Source organism: Falco cherrug, chromosome 8, assembly GCF_023634085.1.
Source record: "Falco cherrug isolate bFalChe1 chromosome 8, bFalChe1.pri, whole genome shotgun sequence".
Taxonomy (NCBI): domain Eukaryota; kingdom Metazoa; phylum Chordata; class Aves; order Falconiformes; family Falconidae; genus Falco; species Falco cherrug.
The window spans coordinates 40,541,230-40,563,774 of NC_073704.1; positions in this window are offsets into that span (position 1 = coordinate 40,541,230).

Here is a 22,545-nt window from a genome sequence, read left to right on the forward strand (position 1 = left end):
GAGAAAGGGAGAGAGAAAGGGAGAGAGAAAGGGAGAGAGAAAGGGAGAGAGAAAGGGAGAGAGAAAGACCTGGCTTACGATGGCTCAGGTGAATGCCAGAGCTGGTAGGAAGGAGCACCTGGTTACCACTGAGCAAACTGCAATTTTTCATTGGCCTCAGCCACCAAGCAGAGATGCCAGTGGAGTCCAACTGCATCTGTTAAGACTCACGTTCTGCTGAAAGATGGAATAATCAGGGTGGGGGGACGACACACCACATTCCTTCTTTTCAGACTGTCATTTTCTGAGTCTAAGTCATTTACTGCCAATGAACTAGACAGGGGAAAAAAAGTATTTGTTGACTCCTGTAAAATGAGATAGAACTAACAGCTTTTAAGGGTTCAGTTATGCTGCTTTCAAGATCTAGGCCAGCAAGTTAGTACATTTTTTTAAATATTAAAAATGTTGAAATGGATCCGAGTCTTACACTCAAACCCTGAGGTAGGTAATTTAAACCATCTAAACTGCAGAGCTGTTGCCGAAGCCACTAAAAATATTTCATAATTACTTTTCACTTCCTTTTTCAGCAGTGTCAAATACCATCATTGTTAAAGTTCAGAAACATGCCACTTTTCAACACTTTAGGAAAATGTGCTTACCTAACTAGCCAGATCAGTACTGAAACAGCTGTCAATAGCAGGAATATTCTCAGGTGCAAGTTCTGAGCTTTTGTTTCAGACTGTCACCAGATTTCTGATACCACGAGATATCTGAATGATTTTATTTTCATTCTGTGATTTTGAGTGTTTTCCTACAACACCCACTCAGAAGCATTTTTCAATGTATTTTAGGTGCATTCCATGTAAACCTAAAACTCTTGACAAATTTTGCATTTCTTTTTGTAGCCTGTCTTGGTCAACTGCAGATCTTTTTTACAAGGGATTTTTTTCAAAAAAAGGATTAAATATGCTCTTGGTAGGTTTTTTTGTTTAATTTCCAGTCCTCTAACAATGGATTAAAATACATAAACAGGCTGCAGCTGTTTAGCCTTCTAAATTCTGACACCTCCTTCCTCCATTTGGGACCGTAAGTCTCTTTCTTTTTGTCTTTGACTTTTTGTCGACTGAAATCCAATACTATTGTCTGCATCTGCTGCTAAAAGCCATTTCTCCCCAGTCACAGAGCATTCCCCTTGTGTCTCATTAAGCACATTTACATTTGGCTCTTAAAATCTTAAACAGAGCATTTCATGCCCAGCAATAGCGCACTGATGAAAGCAGCACTCTGCTCATGGCTTCTGTAATGACACATGGTAATGCCCCATTATTTGGGGTGACTCAAACAGAATCTTATTTTAAAAAGTGACTACCTTATTACAAGCTTTTTTTTAAAAAAAAAAAAAAAAAAACACTAGTAGTTTTCTATAGTATGCAACCATTAAATTTAATTAAAAGGCATATAGAAATTAAAATTTTGCACTGTGGATAAATTCAGTGGGGCAGCTATTTTGTGAAGCTCCTCCTAAAGTCAGTCAAGAAGAGTTGCCTCCTCACAAAGATTTTAGCGGCACTGAGTCCCAAGGTATGCGAGCCATGTGGTGCCATCAGCCTTCTCAAACTCACCTGATCCAACCGGGAATAGCAGGCCTACTAGATCACAACAATGTAATTCAATACAATTAATCAACTCCAAACCAATTCCTTCCAGAAGTGCCCACTGAACCCTTTCAAGTGGCAGGAATGTTAGGAATTTGTAATTCTGGCACACGCAGTAGGAAGTAATTCCAGGCTGGCTCCTACAAGTCATATTGGCTTCAGTTCAAGGCCTCTATTGATCACTCCTCTGGTAGCATAAAATAAACAAAACAAAAGGAAAAACCAAACAAAAAAAAAAAAGAAAAACAAACAAGAAGGAAGCAAGCATCAGGAACCCAGCCCTGAATCGCTTGGGACTTAGATGAACAGCATCTTGGATCATACTGCAGGCCAACAAGTAGAACCACCTGTAGGCCACAGGTGCAGTATGCTCACCACGAGAACCTACCTTTAACCACCTGCCTGTGCTGCATGAACTAACTGTACATTCTAAGCAGCTCCTACGTGTAGCTCCAAGAAAAATGAGGAGCATTAGACTAATCCAAAGCTAATGAAGGAAGGCAGGTCTGCCCCCAGAGTGAATTGTCACGTTTACCTTCGCAAGAGCAGATGGGAAAAGCAGGCTTTTGGATGCTTCTGTAGGAGTTTCCAGCCAACAGCTCAAGGTCTACTAGACCTTGAGCTTTCAAAACACGGCTTTCAAAGAATGGACAGCTATCATCGTCTCCAGCTGTCATAACTAAACAATGTTTTGATTTCTTCTTTAAACTTGCCAGCATTGTCAGTTTTAGCTGGATTACGCCTCAAGGCATGCCACCACCAGAAGACATTGTGTCAGCCACTCTAGTCGTCACAAAAGCACAATGGAGACCTCACCATTATAACATGGACAGTATCAGAACGGGCTCAAAGTCTTCTTCCATACTTCCGAGAACATCTCTAATCCAACAGCATTAGCACTGATTCAGCTTCAAAAGCATAATAAAATCAAGGAAGTATTAAGCACATTAAGGTTCCTTAGACAAAACCAACAATCTAACAATTAGCAGGTATGATCTATCATATCAAAAATGTGAGATCATTAAAAACCAGAGACCTTAAATTAATATGATCTCAAGAAAATCTGGCAAGTGAGTACCAACCAGCTCTCTGATGGCTGGTCCTTACAAGCCAACAGATGCAGGGAGGCTGTTATACAAGTAGTAGCTTGAAGTGCCCTCCTTCCTTTCAGTTGCAAGCCAGAAAAAGGCTCAGTTTAGCCCTTTGAAACATTCTTCTCCACCCACAGAAGCAGCAACTTTTATCTGAGAAATTCTGCCAATGGTACAACCAGCAAATTCCTCAGCTGGAAACAAAGGAGCATTGCTGTCATCCCGCAGTCGTGGGCTGAGGAACTTCCTGCCCCCAGCCAACAGAAGAACTCCCCTGTTAGTGCTGCAATCAGCATTTACCAACCTACTTCCCATTCTCTATTCTGTGGCCAAACTTGCCTCTAGCCAGCAGGAAAAACAGGCAGCCTTCTGCCTGCATTCCCCCTTTGCTGCCCTTACACAGCAGAAAGAACTCCAGAAGAATACACAAGCCATGTCAAATGTAAGAGCCAGCTGACCTCTTTTTCTTTCCAATCCTTACTCTGCTTTCATTTGTTTCTGTTGTCCCCATTCGCTATCACCTCTTCAGAATTCCTAGCATGAAGTCATTACCTATCACAGAAATCACCTTCAAAACCTCTGGCACCTATTATCCAGCTTTTTTCTTTTTTTCTGTAAGACAAGAGTTGGAAGCATCAACACCTCTCTCTGGAGGTTTCAAGAATGTCCTGTTCTAAAATACTCTGTAACCTTCATCACATGCACCCATATAGCTCTCGGTTAAAAGAAACTAGTCTATCCCTGCTACTTAAAGTAATAAAGATACTGCAATCTAGTATTTTCGGCTGGCTGTGCACATACAAGCAGAAGGGAAGCTTTTCCTTCCCTCTCTGACCCAGACATTCCTCCGACTGGAACAGGCATCTGAGCCTGTGTTACGCTTCCTGAGCACTGTCTCCCACCTGGGCCTAACCGATGTGAATAACAGTGTCTGGTAGACTGTTTTGAGTCATTTTTTTCCCTTCAAATGGCTTTACTTCTGAACTGCAAAATAGGAAGAAGCAAAAAAAGTGCTCTGAGGTATCATTCTAATAGAGTACTGAACAGAGCCAACCTCAGAACTCGGTCTGAGCTTCACTCAAGTTCCTCCTCACAATTTATTTCTTCTGTTGATGCATACAGAATTTGGGAAAAAAATTATGATCAGTAAAAGACTCAAAGATCTTGTAAGTATTCAGTTGTGTTTTCCCCTGATTGGTCCAAACATGACTCATCAGTTCCAATATAGCACTGGAGAGATCCAGATTCAAGTAAATTCACTGCTGCAGTGTCTTTAAAGTCCTTTTGGATAAACAGGAATATCAAAAGAATTTATAAACTTCCTCAGTTATTCCAGATTTTCCAGTGTTCACAGAAGTGCCACTGGCAAGGGTTCCACAGAAATGGATATAATTTAATTGTTTCAATTTAATATCCAGTTATCCTCTGTATATATAGGCTCTTCATTTGAGAAAGAGAATTCTTCCAAAAAGTTCAGAGGAATCAAAACTAGAGCTACACGTCTAAGGTAGGACTAAGTGTTGTAATCACTTTTCATGCATTTTTAAATGTTAATTTGTTTGAAATATTCAGGTGATTTCCTTACACCTATGAATAAATAATCCCATGCCTGTGTGTATATTATTTGTATGCACAGGAAAAAAATACAGTAATGAATCTTAATGCTTTTCTGCAACAACCAGCAGGCTACAGCCCCCCAAAAGATAGGAGAAAAAGAATGTGAAATGGGATAGACTTTAATTCTGAGAAACGACAATGTTTTGAAAAATCCAGATGACAGATATCTGATGCCACCACACAGTGTTTTATAGGCTGCTACTAAGTGGAATTTTACTCTCCTAGGGGGGCGTGATTCGACTTGTAAGAAAGTTACTTAAATTTTCACTTCAGAGACATATCAGAACCACAAGAAGCAGAAAAGCTTCTTATAGCAAGCAGGCAATGTGAATCATGGAAAAAGCCACTACTTGGACAGTGCAAGAAAAAGTAGGAACCATGTCATCTCAATACTCTAGAGCAATGAGCAAAAGGGCCAGGAAAAGCCTCTCATACAGCCCATGTTGATCAAAAAATTAGACATATTGAGCTATTTAAAAAAACATTACGTACTGTATAGAACAACGTTGCTTTTGACCAAAGCCAAGCATTGAAAATTAGAAGTTCCGTTTTCATGGTCATTCAAGATAAAAGACTGAGGAAGAAATTGGTAGACTGGATGCAGACTTGCTTATTCAAAAAAATTTACAACTGCCATTTCTCCTAAATATAGGAGGTGCCAAACAAGCATCATGTTCTTGCAATGCCTAAAAGGTATGTGACTGCAAGTTCTACTGCTATTGCCTTTCTCTGTCTCCTTTACTCAAGTCCATGCTCAGCAGCGCTTCAAGGTCTCTGGAGCCTCTCTGACAACTGCCTTGTCTGGGTAAGAGGTTAAATGACCAGAGAACACCTCCTCTTGCATGCACATCCTCACTTCTTTTTAAAAACTGCACTTAGCAATAGCATATACATAAAGTTTTGTGTGCTTTCACATGAGATGCAATCAGTGGCCCTGTAGTCTGCTGCACATGCGTATTAGGTGAGATTAATCTTTTTGTCCCTCAAATGACGTATTTCAGAAATAGACCACTGTGTCCAACCAGTTAGGAAGCCAGTCTTCTGTTAACAGCCTGTGCTTTGCTCATACACCCTCAAGCTTCTGCTCTTCCAAATAATAAAATTACTTAGCAACTCATAGCAATTCTTCATCTGATGAAATTCTACTGAAATCAGTGGGGACCCTTATACCAATTTTAATGGGCATCAAGTATATCAACTCATGTCTCATAATTTTGTTCTTGTAGCAATACAAGCTAGGCGTAGGTAAAAAACCACTCACAGTACAGCCTGCATAAAAACAGAACAGGAAAAAGAAGGGGGAAAAAAAAAAAAGATTCTGAGCTGTCTAGAGCCAAGCAAATGAGAAAAACAGTAACAGTTAGACTGCTGATGTCTCTGCTTAATCTCTCTCGTGCTAACCATTACTGCCTTACTCTTCCTGAAGGCATTGTTGGGAAAAGAACAAGTGACAATATTTATATAAGGCTCTTCTCAAGGGTGAGGGGGAGTATGAGAGAAGCACCGAATGTTGATTTACTGGGGGTGGAAGAGGCAGCCCTAACATCATCACTGATTTTATTAATATCACCTGGAGCTTCATGTGTCACAACATGTAGTCCCAGGTCCCACCACCTTTCAGATTGCAATGTGGGCTATGGCATGTGTTAAAAAAAATGTCATAGATATGTAGCACAGACCAGCTTAAAAAGCAAAAGTAAGACTATCATTAAGGATATGTTACTACTGTTTTCGGTCCAGGAAGCCAGGTCATTTTGGGTTCCCATAAATAGAAAGTGGCAAGCCAGTAAAAAAAGACTTAGAATCTTGTTGCACAATTTTTCTTCTCCTGTTCTTGATTTAATGCCAATGTAACCAAACAATTGACCTACGAGAGCTCAGATTTCCTTCCTGTTTCTTCCCTCCCATCTCCAAGTTTCAAACTAATAGTTGCATGTTATCTGTAAACCCTGCTACAGTTCTCTTCAACAAAGTTAAACACACTGTCAAATGAATCAGCAGTTGAAGTATGAGCTAACGCCATCCAAACACCATGAAAGGTTATATCAACATAGTGATGGCTTTTTAGCATGGTTTCCTAAGAAAACAAGGTTTATGTAAATACATTAGTTACCAGTCTGCCTATGACCCTGTTCTCCCACTCCACCAATGATTTTTGAACCACTGGCTCATTTCAACCCTATTTAATGAAATCTCAATGCCATTAAGGGGGACTGGAAGGGATACCAGAGATACTTGAAACTGTGCTCCTGCTGTGGGCATCAGACCCAGTGGGGGGTGCTAAGATTCCTAAATCTCATTTGAAATCAGTTCTAACTGAATTTGTTTCAGAGAAACTAGCAAGTTTGACCTTAGCTTGAAAAAGACCAAAAGCACTCAGACACTTGTCTAGTTTCATGACAAAGAGATGAGAGGCCACAGGGAACAACTTCTGCTCTAGTCTCAGAACTAAAATCTGTGCTTATTCCCCTTGCTGTCACAAGGAGAGTCACATGTAACTCTTCAGCTCTGGAGGGTTTTATTTAGCAGGGTGCTTCATTCACCTCAGGCTCCACAATATCTTGCAAGGGAGCATTTGCCATTAGTAAGACGCTGATCCTCAAGCAAAGAGTCGGCGCAATACCAATGCTCTCATACAGACGTGTCTGCAGCAAGGACAGTCCTGTCAGTCCGCATGAAGTTTCTTGACCAAGTCTGAGTTCCTGGACAAAATCATGACAAGCAGCCACCTACACTGGTACTAGCGCATCCCATAGTGCTCTCAGCCTAGCAGAGATAGTTTTACCCCGACACCCTAAAGATTACTTCTCGTTTAGCTCTTGACAAAACAGGGTTCCCTCTTTGCAGCCTTTACGGTCAGTATGATCTCTCTCCCTGCGCAGTAATCACACCCAGCTCGCTGACAGTAAAAGAGCCCATCTTGTCAGCCTCTCAGTGTGGCAATAGTGCTGCCTTTCGACTTCTTTCTGCAGAGTGGAAAGATACTGTGTTCTTAACTGCTAATGGCAAGCCCTCGCTGCATATTAATAAGCCAGCCAATGAACAGCATCTACTTTATTATTTGTATTACAGCTAGCACAACAAGCTGAGGTGACAGACAAGTACTGAAAAAAACCCATAAAAGGTATCAAAAAATGTACATATGCTCCAAATTGCTGAAAAACATGTTATATCCAGGGAGATATTTTTAGGTTTCCATAAACCAACAGGTGCCTACATTATGCTAGAAGTCTTTAATCTATAAAATTGGATTTACAGCCAGTGCTTCAAGAAGAATGAATGCACCGAACAGCCACAAAGACCTACATTCTCTGTACGTTTTAACTGGCAGAAATTTGTAGGGCTCACTTAGAACTGTAAAGAAGCGTACACGTGCTCTTTCTAAATTTTCAAGTTTTAATGGCCACAAAGTAGAAGGGGGGTTGTTTTGATTTTTTTTATTATTGTTTTGGGTGAGCTTTCACTTAATCAAAGCTTTAACAATATGTAACTTTTTCCTTGGAAAGCTGGCCTGCATTCAGCATATTTAAATAGCAAACAAACAGTTTATTATTAACTTCACAGAATTTAACAGCTATTGGCTCAAGCATGGGTTAAAGAAAACCATTACCAATGGCTTCCATAGTCAGTACATCTGTTTTGAGTGTAAAAACAAAAACTCACCAGCTGTACAGAAAGGATTTTTCCTCCAGTCTCCAAACAGAGCAGATTATTTCACCACAAATGCCGTCAAGACTTTGTCTGGCAGGCAGAATTCCTTTCCTGGTCAGATCTCTTCACCACTGCCCTGTTAACAGAAAGCATTTGAAAGGTTTTACTTCTTACAGATAGTACATATGCAAATCACTGGGAATAATTATTAAGTTTGTAAAACCCTGAACATTCAGTTACTGCATCAGGATGGCCATCAAAACCAACTCTGGAATTTAAGACTAGGTGTTTTGCTACCAGCTGCCTGTGTAATCCCAGCTACCAGGTATCCTTTATCATGTGGGCTTCTGCACATCCTCCTTCAGACCCCAAAACACACCGAGCAAAACAACTTTTCAACAGTGTGATAACCTTGTGTACTGTCTAGTTATGCATTTGTGAATCTTGTAAAGCCTAAAGAACAAATTCCTAGTACTTACGGTAAAACAAGAGTTACTGGAGTTGCAACACAGAATGAGTATTTTGAACATCATTGTACCGGTTATAAACCTAAGTAATCCTCAAATGACAAAATGCTTCTATTCACATGGTTCCACTGTTTCAAGCAATATTTATTTATTTAACCGCTACGAAAAGTTCCTTCCATTTAAAAGGAGTTAATGACCTTTCGACTCTGATGCTTCTACATGCGAAACTTGTAAATGTTACAAGCAAACGCTTAACTGCCTTCCCTCTGTTGGTGATCCAGTAGAGACACCGAGGCAGATACTGAAACAGCAGTCAGATCTCTAGCTGCCCATGACATGGGAAAAGGTGGTCACTGGTGATACTGTGCTTCTGAGAGCATCCTGAATTGACTAGTTTTACTGTTTTCCTTGATCAGCACATTCTGTCATTCTTATTTGCTCTGAGCACTACTGTCTTAGACCTTCAGCAATTTCATTTAAGTCAATTACATCCTTATGGACTTAGAAGTTATTTGAAGCAGGAAAATAACTATATTTAAAGCAGGATATGAGTAATATTTTTCTTTATATACCTTCAACAATGTAACTTGATTTCACATTAATAACATCTCGTTTTAATGTCTGTTAACTCCTCTTCAAAACAGGGAAGCTGAGTCACTGAAAAGTTGAATAGCTTGCCTAGATAAATTCAGCAGATTAGATTCCCTGCCTAGATACCAACCACTAGATTAGCCTGGACTCCAGTCGCTTCTCTAGGAAGATTCTCTCGCTATTATTGACTCTTCTTAATTTCTACATGTTTGTACTATACAAATGCCAATGGTGAACAAAGCAGAAATCACAAGTTCTGTAATAAACACTTGGCAATCTTCTCAATGGAAGATGTTGTCTCTGAACTAGAATGACAGCAGGATTTAGCAATCACAACAAAATTTTTAAATAATCTATGCTTTAAAGTTATTCTACCAAAAGCATTAATCCTTTCTGCCCTTTTGGGAACTGGTTACTTATTTTCCCTGAGCAACTGAGCAATAAATTGTGCAACTTTAAGCAATGGAAAGAAAATGTTACTCTGGTTTTAGTACGATATAGGCTATAGGAGTTACCATAAAAGCAAATCACTAAGACAGATCAGTTCCTTATTCCACAAATATGCAAAGAAAGGGATGCATCCTTCACCAGATTCATTTAAACACTAAAAAGGGGAAAAAAACCCCAGAGACAAAAAAAACAAACAAACCACACAGCCAAACAGCTCAAAAATCTCTGGGACAGAAATAGAGATTCCAGATACAGCAGAATCTGCAAGTGAGAATCAATACACAAATAACGTGCATCCAGCACACTCAAAATGTTTTTCTTAAAATTCTGAAGGACCACAAATGGAAACAACTAAGGAATCTCTGAAATCAAGGAAGTCTTCTGCTTCCACGCATCCTTCCAGAAACACAAGACAGTGTTCTTAAAAGCGAGAAGACAGCACTCAATCTGGTGTCAGAGGTCAGCCTCTGAGGAGGAGTAATTCACTGAAGAAGATGGTGATGTCAGCTCCAAACATGAGATGGAAAGGATCCAGGAAACTTGTTAGTTCTGCAACCATTCAGAAACAAATATTTAACTTGGGGATTAGCAAGGAGACCAACTTGGAACTGGCAAGGGATCTCTGTAGAGAAGCAAAGCAGGAATTATATAAGAAATGCAGGTCAGAGTCTGCAAAGAACAGGTCCTGTTCTGCTTGTTCCTCCAGCTGTTCCACCCAGACCGAAGCATTTGCATCAGTCAGGCATCTGTATTTTGCATCAGCTTTACTGAGACTGGAAGCATCCACGCTGCCTTACATCAGTGGCTGGAATGCCTTGAAAATGGAGAACCCCTGCCAGGTGGGGAAAAAGTAACTTCAACGAAATTTCTGTTCCTTGGAATAAAGCAGTCACCCTTTTTTGAACCTGCCCTGGTCTGATACTCTTTTCACACCAGTCTAAGGCTGGAAGAACCGGTTCTATATGTCCACTGATTTTCAGCTTCTGCTTTTGGAACATTTTATGCCCATACAAGCAAGGCTGAAAAGCCCTCCTGTAAGCAGGTAACGGCTGATACACGAGGTCGTAAACCACAGCTCAAGCTTGTTTCAGACAAGGAAACCTTCATCTATCCGAGCCTCATTTCTCTCTCATGCAACCTTCTCATAGCCGTCTTATTAATAGTTCTCTGGAATTTCTGCATCAACAATTATACAACCCTTTTTTTTTTTTTTCTTCAAATACCTAGGTATTTATTAAATATTTCTCCCTTCTCTGCAGTGCAAAGTGAAATAACCCCCTCCCTGCAGCAAGAGCCATTCTAGGCTCTGCTCTTGTCTCAGAGCCCACAAGCACGGGTACAAGGCTGGTCCCAGGCGCAGAGCAGGAACCGAGCCGGTGGTTTGGAGAGAATTAGCTTAAGTAAATGCGGTGTAATTCAAAGGATGGAGAGGGAGATTTGAGCCTTGATTTGAAGAGCTGAAAAGCAGAACAGGAAGGAACCACACCGGTGTGGGAAGCTGGAGCGCACGGTCTGGGAAGTCCAGAACTGCTGCTGCTGCCACCGCAGCCATAAAACCTGGGAACTCAAACATGCCACTGATCCCTCTGACTTTCCCTACAAATGTTCTCATCTGGTATTCACTGCCGTTTACTTCCTCTTTTCTATTCTTTATTCAGTGCACTGTTGTTTGTTCTACTGCCAATTATTTTCATGTTTTTCTTAAGCAGGTTATTATTTCTTGACCAAATTTTTTGATGTCTATGGAGCCACAAGTTTTTGATATCCCAGATGATACTTTTAGATAATTCCCAGTTTCCAATAGTATTCCCCACACTAAGTTACATTCCCAAATGCATTCTGTAACTGTAGGCATCAGTCTAACTTTGGAAGATTATTCTCATTGATGTGGCGTATATATGGGTGTGCAAGCACAGGGGTGCATCTGCACATACACTTGCGCACACAGGCCACAGATAAATAACTGGAGCCATGTCCTATTTACAGGAGAAAAGTGCAACCAGATTGTGATTAGTACACAAGGATACATCAGGAAGCACTCTGTTTTAGAGTGACAAAGAAGCATTCTGTTTGTCCCTCAGAATTACATTAGTCTATGCAGTAACACAAGCTTTCTGTGTTAAGAAAAAAACATTTATATTTTTAGATGACCGGCCTTCAATAGTTCATTACCTACATGCAACAATTTTCTAACCAGCAAATCTTTTCAAAGTTATGAAAAAGCATATTCGTGTAGGACTCCAAGAAGACTGGCCCAGAATTCACTCAACAGTGAACACCAATCTTAAATTTGAGGAGATAAGAGGACCTGGTAACAAGTTCTATTATGCTCAAGAGAAAACTGAATATAAAACTCATGTCTTAGCAATTTAAGTGAAAGTGTTGCCCTTCTGCATGGCTGAAAGCTTCACACTGTGCTGAGAATAAACTTGCAGACAGCAATGACAGCTGTGGGAATGATGCCACATATTAAAATGTTTAAACTTTCCTCACAGATGACAACAGGAGTAGTCACCCAACAGAGCATCGTTCTGCTCAGGTACAGGTCAGCTGAGACAAGGAGCAACACTCTGGGGAAGACTATAACTTGAAGAGAAAAATAAAGCCCAAATAATTTTTTTTAAAGATAACACTAAGGAAAAATGCTTAAAAACATAGATTAAAACTAAGAAACCATTAAATTCTACATCAAGCAAATTCATGCATTCCATAAGCAGACATACATCTTGCCAGAGAAAAATGGAAAGCTTCAAACTGACCTCTAGAAATTATGAAAAAAATGCATGAGAAGGTAAATAAATGTACGTTAGGCATCTCCTGCCCCCATCATCAATAAAAGGCAAATATCTACACTGAGCCAAGTCCATTTGCACCGAAAAAAAAAAAGTTGACATATAGCATACGTAACAATCTTTTCCTTAATTCACTTAAAATCATGTGGAAGATACTGCATTGTGACAGCCACTGGGATTCCTCCTCACCGTCAAATCTGGAAACTATAGGGTTTTAATAAGATTTGAGACAGACGAAGGGAAGGAGCCATAGTTTGGGATTCCTGATTTGCACATGGCTGCTTGTACCTATGTACTGGGAGTCAACCAGACACGAAATCGGGAATCGCACCTAGGATGTGCGTCAGGAAGCAGTGGCCTGCTGTAGTAGCAGGTTGCTTGTGAAAGGCCGAGGCTTTGCAGGATCACCAGGAGGAGGGTGCAAAGCCAAACCGCCAGCCGTTAGAACTGCGGTTCTCTGCGGCAGCGGTAGGAAGCCCTGCGGTGGCTTTCAGTAGCCAGCAAGCCCACCTGTCGTATGAACAGCACTGGGTGAAATGGCGTGACTTGGGAAACGCCTTTCCCGCTCTCCTGGGCCTGTGATACAGCCAGCTGGGAGATTTCTGCAGCATCCCAACCTTCTCTATCAAAAGCGACCCAGGGACAAAAGGTGCTGTCTTATCCCAGACTGCATTTTAGCCCCCTCTGCCTACACTGCCCAGCCAAGAGCAGAAAGAGGTTTGCATATGAAGCCAGGAATTCATTTTCTCCACCTGGTATGGAGCCAGCACTCGCAGCCCTCCTAGGCCTGAAGGCTGCTCCAGAGGCTAATTTGCAAAATGAGGATAAACATCCCCAGCTTCACAGAACAACACAAAGTGCACATTTGACAGCACGGTGTGTGCATTTGTTTACTTTTCGCTGCAAAAGCTGCCATGATGTAAGCTGCCCTGGCACTGGCTCTTCCCAGGTCTCCCCTTAACTCCAGGCAGGAGAACAGTGGGTGAAGGAATGGCTGGAATGTGTTTGGTGTCGCCCAGTTTTCTGCTCTGCAATCACTTGCCGTTTCCCCATCAGACTGCAGGGAAAAAAAACCAGGCTGCTTTTAATATCCCTCGTTCAAAATGTAGCTAATGCTCCATTTTCTTGGGATAAAAGAATGCTTTATTAATGGAAATCATGCAAATAAAAATATTCTTAATTAATTTTTTTCCATTAATTTGCTCCTTTTCATACCGAGACTCAAGCATGTAGGTCTCTGTATCTTATCCATTATCTATTCTTATGTACATATTTTGCAGAACAAAGACATTAAAATTGTGAATCCAGTTCTCCAATCTAGGCACTTCATACTGTCACAGCCACATGAAGAGGCGCTGAAGCTAGCAGAACAAGATTCACAAGGAATAACCTCAGGATGAGGGAGTTTCCCAGCTGTCATAGAGCCAATGGAGGAACTCGGCAAAGTTTCTCCCTGTGCCCTTGTAACAAGGGAAAAAAGTGCTCAAAGATACTTCTGCTATAACCAGCTGCAAGAATAAACCCTCCTGGGCTTTGCAGTGCAGCATCAACCTCCCTACACGAGATCCAAAAGCTCGTTTGTCCCCACAGCCTCACCAATGAGGTTGCAACAAGCAGAACAAACCCAGCTGGGGCTCTTTTGGTACCGCCAAAATCCTCACCAAATATACAAAATACTCACCCAAAACCTATATATGTTTCAAAATTGGGATTGTTGTTCTTTAAAAAGAAGGAGCATATTAACAAAATAAAAATAGAATGTTTTGTGTCTGCTACAATACGAGATTTTTCATGGCAGTAGTAAAATCTTTATATTTAGTATAATATCAGAGCAGCTGCCCTCAGCTGTTTAGATTTAAAAACTAGTTTCTTATTGCAAACTTTACAGTTGCTTCATATACAGCACTTTCATCTGTTAGACGACATCTGAAATTTGTTACTGGTTTACAAGACTCCAGTATGCATTTTTAGATATATTCCTTAAATGTCATTTACAGAGGTTAGTGCCTTTGAATATCTAAAAGCAACTGCAGCTGTATCTACCTAAAAAAAGAAAACTAGTTCCATTTATATTGTATTCATGATGCTAGAACCAAAAGCATCTATGGATTCCAAATTATTGAAGTATGTGTCTATTTTTGCTTCCACTATAATTGTGAGGAAAATAACCACCAAAAAATAGCAACATATTTCATAACAAGCAGTACGGTTTTAAAAACCCATCCTATTTCTTGTTGATATTTCATCTGGATTTTTCAAAACACAAAGATATGAATCTGTAGCTTTTTATTCTGGTGTGTTTGTACCATAAATTAAAAATCACAAGACTTACAAAGCACTACCCTCAAATATTCATACCCCAAATTGCTCTTTTCTGGGAAGTACTCAAAGGGGAGCAGGCATGAGGTTTAGCACATGCCTCTATCCCTGCTGGAATCTTCCCTTCAGAGTATTTTCATGAGATCACAAGAGAGAAAGGGAGAGATCCATGACTACATTATTCTGCTCATTTCCATACCGGCTTTTTCCTACAGCACAGTCCCCAGTTTTTGGTATGGTTTCATTTTAAAAAAATGAATGGCCACCAGTTCTCAAATGCTGCCACCCCTCACAGTGGTTTTCCACGTGCTCTCTGTGCACCTCCATGCCATTACTGCCAGCTAAGATCTCCTCTGCTGTTCACAAGCTTGAAATATTTGCAATGAGAAGGCAAATCTACACAAATTATAAAGAGAAAAATCAGCCAGAGGAAAGTGTTAAATAATGGCACTTTTAAGCTACAACAGCAACACAAGACACTTTCTCTTTCACAAGTACATTTTTGAAAGCAATAATATAGAGTGTTAGTTAAACAAAGATGTTGGCACCAAAGGGACTGCAAAATTATTCAAAAGGAGTGTTTGTAAAGCTAATGTATGGAGCGCACTTAGTAGTAAGCTTTGTTTTATTTAGAAGTTCAGTATCTTTAAACTAGAAGTTGATAAGAAGCGGAGTTTGTGCAGATAGCAGAGCGCTGGACCCAAATGCTTCCCAAATGCGTGCCCCCGAACTCCCACTGGTGCCAGCACGTTCCGCAAGGCATCAGGCCTGGGACTGCTGGCAGTTAAGGCTTCATGATGGAAGTGGAGAGCGAAAACCAAATATCCCACCACTGCAGATTGCATCAGGCCATCGCTCAACTAATGGAAACATGTTTCCTCCTCATAGTGACTGAATTCATGAAATCACACCATCAGAGCAGCTACAGTAACATTTTGCCTCTATAATTTGAAACTATTTTGCAAAATTTTGTATCAAAAATAGCTGAGTTTTAAACATTTATTTTGCAGAATAATTCAGTTTTGCATAATGAATTTTCTTTTAGCGGCCAATATTTTCATCTCTGGAAGCTCCCCTGTGTAAGCATGCTTAACTGCTCCCTGTGCAAAATAAACCTCCCCTTTTCCTTCTGGGGGTTTCTACCTTACCCACTTATCTTCAAGGCACGTAACATAATTAGACCCAGTACCGGTCCTGACACCATACTTCCATTTGCAGCAATGCTAAGCAGAGCACACCCTACTTATTTGCAGAAGGCTTCTCGATATGGACCAAGCTGATACTAGCGGGGAGCGCTCCGCAGAAGTACCCTCAGCTCTCAGGACGGAGGAGCACTACAGGGGACCGTCAGCTAGAAAGACTGGCTTTTCAGCAACAGCTTTTCTTTAAAACAGTAACAACATTCAACACTCCACCAGTGAAAACTGGGTTTCCTCCTCTACTGCGAGAGCAATCCAAACCCAAGGACAGTAGCCCCAGCACCTGGCACCCAGCTGTGTGCTTTCTGCATCAGTCACTTCTGGAGTTATAAAGATGTCAGCCCTTTATGAAAATGCTGGAGGACAGTAAGAGCACAACACTAAAGATGTGACAAGGTAAATAATATACCTTTATAGCTCCCCTATATGTATAAGGATATAAATCTTAGAACAATTTATATGAATAAAGGAAAAATATCTTAGCTGACTGGAAAGGATGCCTGGGGAGCAGTCCTGCCAGGCAAGGACGTGCAGGAGAGGGCATGCTGGTGAGCAAAAGTCACATTTCACACTCCTTCCACAAGATCACTGCGAGCAGCAGCAGACTTTTCCTTCTAAGATCCTCAGTGACAAAACTATTCTCATGTGAGTTGGTACCAACGTTGTCGTGAAGGCATCAAGGAAGAGAGATGTCCAGCACTGAACCACTGGCTGTTCCTCCCATCCCCATCCAGTGGTACTGTCTCTCCTAGAAGGAGGGTGAAGCAGATGAGTTCCCATTGCAGTTGTGTGCCTCTGTATCTCAGATTTAACATTAGCTGGGAACCTCCCAAAAAAAAGCAAGAAAGACTTCAGGGTTGTTGGTGGGCATTGTCCCACCACGTACTAACAATTTCCAACACCAAACAATTATATGAAATGAAGTAAAAGGGGATTAAATTGCAGAAAGTATGTGAGCCACTAATGCTACATGAAAAATGCATGGTACACTGAAGTGATGCTTTCCTTAAAATGTGCTAGTAATATGTTTTTCTTAAACAATACATCACTAATGCAATTCTATGAAAGCCTTGGGATAAATTCTTTACAATGTGGAATTAATGTAGGAAAAATATTTTGAGTTTAAAAAACCCTATAGATTCTCATATGAAACATGAACAGCAATTAGTTTAAGTAGGAAGCATTTGTTTATTCAAGAAACAAAAAAAATAATGTGTTAAACACTAATAATTGTATGACAACCAAAATAATTTCATGGTGGCCATCCCTGCTAGAGTACAACCATTAAATGCAGAGCCCTCTGATATGAGCTTTCTCCTATCGTCAGTTCACACCCTGCTCCAGTACTGCCTGGATCAGGCCAGCTGTCAGCTACAGCAGGTTTACTCGTCCTCTGCACTCCAGCAGACAAAAATTAAAGTAATCTCAAAGACAAAACTCTAATTAAAATGTTACCCTGATGGGCAGATAGAGGTTGCATCTAATTCAGAGTAAAGACAAAATAACTCAAATGACTCTAGGGCCACCACTTGAAATTTATGTCAGTATTCACCTCATTTCCCTTTGACAGAATCTCATCAGTTCAAAAAAAAGTTGTTCCAGAATATCACATTTCCTATTTTTTTGACATTCTGTAACAACCTGAGGGTTTTGTTTGGATTTTAAGGTTAAATTCAGTAATATTTAATACTTTTTATTCATTTTTGCCATTACTTATATCATAGAATCACAGAATGATTTGTGTTGGAAGGGACCTTAAAGGTATTTCAAAAGAGGCCATTCATAGCTAGAGGAAAAAAAAATAAAGCCTCTGTGTTCATAAAATATGTAAGCAAACATCTTTTAAAGCACCTATGTATTTCCAATTTATTTCAATGCAATTGAAAAAACACTGTGCAGGTAACTCTAGATTGGAATCCCACGGTAAGGGTTAGAAAAAAAATCAAATTTATCTACCAGATTACAAAAGTGCTTGAATGTCTCCAGAAAATTAGATATTCACATAGATCAGTGAACTGCTGTTGCAAATAATCATACCCATACACAGAATAAAAGAAAAAAGCTCTGCCTACGGTTTTAGGGCAAGTAAAGCTTCCAGTGTTCTTAGCATGCATATTTCCAAATTTTGCGTTTTCCTAAGTTGCACAGTAACTGTGGGGACTTAATGCTTTTATAGGTGTCCTACTGCTGCATCAGCATTCAACTGGTTAAGTTTTGACCTTCAGACTTCTCACCATCCGTAAAACAAAACAAATACTGCTTGCAAAACAGCGGGCTTTTCACATTTACAGGTGAGTAAATAACCAATACTGAACCAATAAGCAGAAGAGCTCATAAACAATTTAGATCCTTCACTTTGTCTTCCAGAGTCATTTTCTAGAGGATTTGAAGGAACTAAGACAACATCTGTGTGTTTAGGTGTGCTTCCTAGTATGCAATAACATTTTTGCTATTCGGGAAGTACATCCCAAAGATTCATTTTTACTCTTCAGCACTGGCAGTGGCACCGTCAGCACTGGCATCACTCCGAGAAAGCTTCACTGCATCTATCCAGCAGTTTATACACCACATTTATAGCCAGAAAATAACTTTTTCCCAAGATCATATCTGATGTCGACATTCAAGGATCTTTCTCATGCTAGTACCTGTCCAGTAAAGTGTTGAAATGTAATTTTAACCACAGTACAATACCCAGCTCCCATGTGCACGTTATTTGTAACAGCCATCCTTCCGTTTGGCCCAGGAAAGAAGCACAAACAGAAAAGTCACTATCTCAAAATTTAGGTGTTGAGGGAAAGTTCCTGGGAGAAGACTGAAATATAAGCATTTAAAATGGGCTTTATGCATCACTAACCCAACAATCTTTAAGATTCTGTAAGCACCCAGCAAAAGTACACAGTGATACACAGAAAATTAATCAGAATATTAACAGCTTGGGTGCTATGAGGGTAATGATTTTAGCATGTTTACAACAGCCACGGTCTCCAAATCCACAAATGCAGAACCTATATGTTAATTATATTGCCTTGACGTCAGATGTGGCTCTGACTATGGGACGTAGGGTGTATATTTCTGTTATAAGGACATTTGTGGGTTCCATTGGCCACTCTTGTTAGCTACTGAATGAAAAATAAGCTTCCTATGGTTAACTTTCTGGAGGTTAATTCTGAGATGAGACAGAGGGTAAAGTTCTACGCTCTTTGTGAATTTTACTGCAGATAGGGATGGGAAAGAAGGAAAGGAGTAAAAGAATAGGAGAATAAGGAATTCACAGACTACCTAACATTTCTAACACCTTGCGTTTGAACGCAAGAAACAGAGCTGCTCTGTTTCTTTGTGAGTGATACAGAAATCACTGTATCAGAGCAAAATATGCTGAGAAAGAAAGAACCAGGTTTGGCCTGAGCTTTTGTAAATAAACAGAAGAACTAAATTGTTTTGTGTTAAATTAGTTAATAGACAGATCCCTGGATATACAAGAACACCACCTACGGATGCATAGAGCATATGTAACTTGCTGTAGAAAGGAGATGCATTACCATCCTCCACAATGACAAAGTAGATAAGGGCTATAAATACTTACATTTTTGTAACATATTTGGGTTTTTGCTTTTTGTAATTCAGAAGGTGGTAGAATCTAAACAAGTATGGTACAACTTGGAAAGCCGATGTACATGCGACGTGTCTGAATTTTACTGCAAAATTATGCAGACGTGTTCACATATCTCCACGCTCGCGAGCCTGCACAGATTTTTGCGTATACCTACTGTCGTCCATGAACCCAGAATTGATACTATATATATTAGTACTATAAACCAAATGGCAAAGCATTCTCTTGCTGACTCTGCTGAAAATCCAGCTTCCCGGCTGGTCACAAACACCTTTTAATTGATGTTAAGTCCACATGCAAATACATAAGCTAATCCCTGCCATAAAGATAACAACCAAGAAAGTTGGTATTCTACAAAAAGCAAATTTCTGCCTTTGACATTTAAAGAGTATACTAATGATGTTAATAAGCTACCAGGAACTGTAGGCAGAGAAATATATAGGCTTTTATTTTTCTCTTGCAACTTCAACTCCTATCCAAAACAGGTGGCAGCTTTCCACTCCGCAGCTGATCAGCTCTTATTCACAGCTAAGTGCACATGTAAGCAGTTACTCAAAGATTCAGCTTTCCATGTAATTCTCTTTACACCACCCTTTTACGACAGCTAATGTTCTTTATGTACCTGCACTTGCTGGCACTGCACACTCCCTAAAACCTTATTCCTTCTTTTTTTTTTTTTTTTAAATCTATTTTGATGTAGTTTCTTACACAGATAAAAGGCTAAGATAGACCAGGCCCCATGCTTCATTTAGAAGAAGACTGCTTTACAAAACATTATTTTTACTATATATATATTTAATAAATTATGAGGAAAACAGAAAAATATAGTTTTTAGTGGGACTACTATTGACAATGCCAGACATAGTGATCATATTCCATAATACATGGCTCCTATAGCATCATTACACCAACATAGCATGAAAGTACTAAAGGGTATTTTCTTCCATAAATCCAATTAGTATTAATTGGAGCTACATCCACATTTTGAAAGAGAAACACACACTAAGAAGTGACTTATCATAGTAGGATTACTCACCTATATCAACAACCAAAATGTAAGGATGGTGATAAATACAAGTCAATCACAGTGAGATCATTATTCAAGCAAAACCACTACTGAACTCATGTGCACTCAAAGTTTCATGATTAGAGCCATCAGAAGTTGCTCTTGCCTTTGAAAGAATCTCTTTATATAAAATTTTTTTCCAGTCATCATCAGATTTTCTTATTTCTCTAATCAGCACATGCTGCTGGAAAACTAATTTGGGGAAAAATACATATATATACACACACTTAAATACACCTGCTCACTAAATACAGCTATACTTAACATTTCAAAGCAAACGATACAGAAACATAAAAGAATCTCCTCATGTATTTCATATCCTGTTTGCTATTATATCACTTATTCAGAAACTTTATTCATGAAAAGAAGAAGGGGAAAGAAAATTAATCTGGTTTATAGGAAATTTAAAGAAAAGTATGTAATAATTACTCTGGAACGCCTCCCTATCTTTCAAGAAGGATGCATTTCCATCTTTTTTGAAAATCAGACCAATAGTCTTAAAACAGTCAACTTTGCTTTGTGGTAGAGTGTCTGGTATGAACTAACATTATTTTTTTATATTTTAAGTTGATAGTTATTGCAAAACCATTCATAGGGCAGATAAATGTTCAACCAGGCTATCAGAACATTGGCTACTTTACATTTAAATACTGATAGGACAACACAGAATGAAAAAACCCAACAAAAATTCCTATATTGATATTCCTTCTTAAAACTGAGATTCAAGAACCAGTCCACAGACCTTGAGCAATGTTAAAAGCAAAGGAAGGCCACAGCCCAGTGGATCATAATGTCAGTTCATAGTGATAAGCTCATTGTAGGGTGTTGCATCCACACGAGTCACTGAATGATGGAGGTCATGATACTATCAATTCAAATAAACTATTCATCCTGAAAAAAAAATATTTCTGTTTAGTATATATATGTGTGTATATACATGCACATATGTGTACAGTTATATAATACAGATATATAAAGACAATACAAAGATGGAGAACAGAAAAACTGCACAAACCACAGAGTAAGAACAGAAAGCCTACGAAGACAACCTTGAGCAATCAATTCAAACTACAACCTACTCGTGGGTAATTCCTGAGCAGAGCAGAAAGCTAAAGTTGGCAGATGCCGATGCTTTGTGAATTACTCACTCACCCCTCACAGAGGTAACCTGAAAAGACTGTAAATGTAAGCGCTAAGTGAAATGTGTCAACCTCAGGTTACCAGGTAGTGGAACCGTAAGCACAGGAACTAGATTTTCACACCTGTTTTGAACCCCACATCCAAAGGTTACATGACAATGATGAAGCTCTGTAAAATTCCCCTTCCCTCTGTGTGGTGCCACAAACAAAAGTGATACAAAGAATATGGAAGAAATGGAAAGAAGCATAGCAGCATTTTTATTTCTCAAGAGAAAGTGTGTAACACTAACTACAAACTGATTGCATAAGCCTTGAGTTTTTTCAAGGCACAGGACTCTTTCCAAAGCTATTTGTCCAGTAGTAGAATCAGTAACTATTTCTAGTGGAGAAATAACTATTCACCCAGAGATACTGTTGAAGGAGGGCTAGGAAGAGAGAAAGAGAGGCATTTATTCTTTGAACTAAAACGTGATCCTACACACAGAGCATGTAGAGTATGTTTCAAATCCAGAACAGATTTTATAGCAGACTTAAATTAAAAATTATTGAAGTTTTATAATGGAAATGCTGACAGACCCTAAAATATAGCGACACTAGTGGGCGTCACTATAATAAAGTGGCATTTAAGATATTTTTTTTTTGCTAGACACTGATTTCTGCAAAGGTCACATTTGAATAAAACTCTATATCAGTAAACCTCATTAAAAGTATTATCTTTGCCAGAAAAGCCCCCCCCCCTTTTTTTTTTAACCTAACTTGCTAGTTTTAAAGAACAAATTACTGCTTATAACAAACCTTTGCTCATGGATCATTACTGATGGAAGTCCTCTAAAAGGTAAAAGGAGGAAGGACTCCACTCTGGAGCTGAATTCCTGCTGACAGAGCACTGGGACTGTGACACAGCAGCAAGGCAAACACT